Below are 1,158 nucleotides of genomic sequence, written 5' to 3'. Positions count from 1 at the left end.
TGAAGTACAGGAGAGGAGGCAAATGCCCGCTTCAGAGAGCCAAACGCGGCGTCAGCCGCAGGTGACCAGTCCTTAGGATTAGCCTCCTTCTTAGTCAGGGCGGAGAGAGGAGCAGTCAAGGCAGAGAAGTGAGGGATGAACTGGCGGTAGTAGTTGGCGAATCCCAGGAAGCGTTGGATTGCCTTCAGTCCAGAAGGAGGAGGCCAGTTGAGAATGGCGGAGACCTTCTTGGGATCCATCTGCAGTCCGGTATCAGAGATGATGTACCCCAGGAAGGGGAGAGAAGACTGCTCAAAGACACACTTCTCATACTTTGCGTACAGACGATTCTCTCACAGTCTTTGTAGAACCAGCTGTACGTTTTCTCTGTGGGTTTGGAGGTCCGGAGAGAAGACAAGGATGTCATCTAGATACACTACCACACAGATGTAGAGAAGGTCCCGGAACACGTCGTTCACCAGTTCTTGAAAGACGGCAGGAGCGTTACACAGGCCGAAGGGCATCACGCAGTATTCATAATGTCCATCGCGCGTATTGAACGCGGTTTTCCATTCGTCACCAGAGCGGATGCGTACCAGATTGTAAGCACCCCGAAGATCCAGCTTGGTGAACACACGAGCTCCTCTAAGCCGGTCAAACAATTCGGGAATGAGCGGCAGTGGGTACTTGTATTTTACGGTGATTTGATTCAAACCCCGGTAGTCTATGCATGGGCGTAAGTCGCCCTCTTTCTTCTTGACAAAGAAGAAGCCTGCTCCAGCAGGAGAGGAGGATCTCCGAATGAACCCCCTTGCCAGGCTCTCTGAGATGTAAGCAGACATGGCCCTTGTTTCGGCTGGAGATAAAGGATATATCCGTCCTCGTGGTGGTGTTGTTCCTGAGAGCAGGTCGATGGCACAATCGTATGGGCGATGTGGCGGCAGTACCTCGGATTCCTTTTTATCAAAAACATCTGCAAAGGACCAATAGGCCGAGGGCAGCCCCGGTAGGTTCTCTGGAACCGGAGGTCGTCGGATGGGTTGTATGGACTTTAGGCACCTCTCATGACACGAAGAGCCCCATCGGGTGATTTCGCCAGTGCCCCAACTGACTGATGGTTCGTGTGTCCGCAACCATGGAAGTCCCAGCAGGATCTGGTGGGACATGTGTGGGAGGACG

This window comes from Anomaloglossus baeobatrachus, chromosome 5 (genome assembly GCF_048569485.1).
Source record: "Anomaloglossus baeobatrachus isolate aAnoBae1 chromosome 5, aAnoBae1.hap1, whole genome shotgun sequence".
In the NCBI taxonomy this organism is placed as follows: domain Eukaryota; kingdom Metazoa; phylum Chordata; class Amphibia; order Anura; family Aromobatidae; genus Anomaloglossus; species Anomaloglossus baeobatrachus.
The sequence above is the reverse complement of the archived record's forward strand: the minus strand, read 5'-3'. Positions refer to the sequence as shown.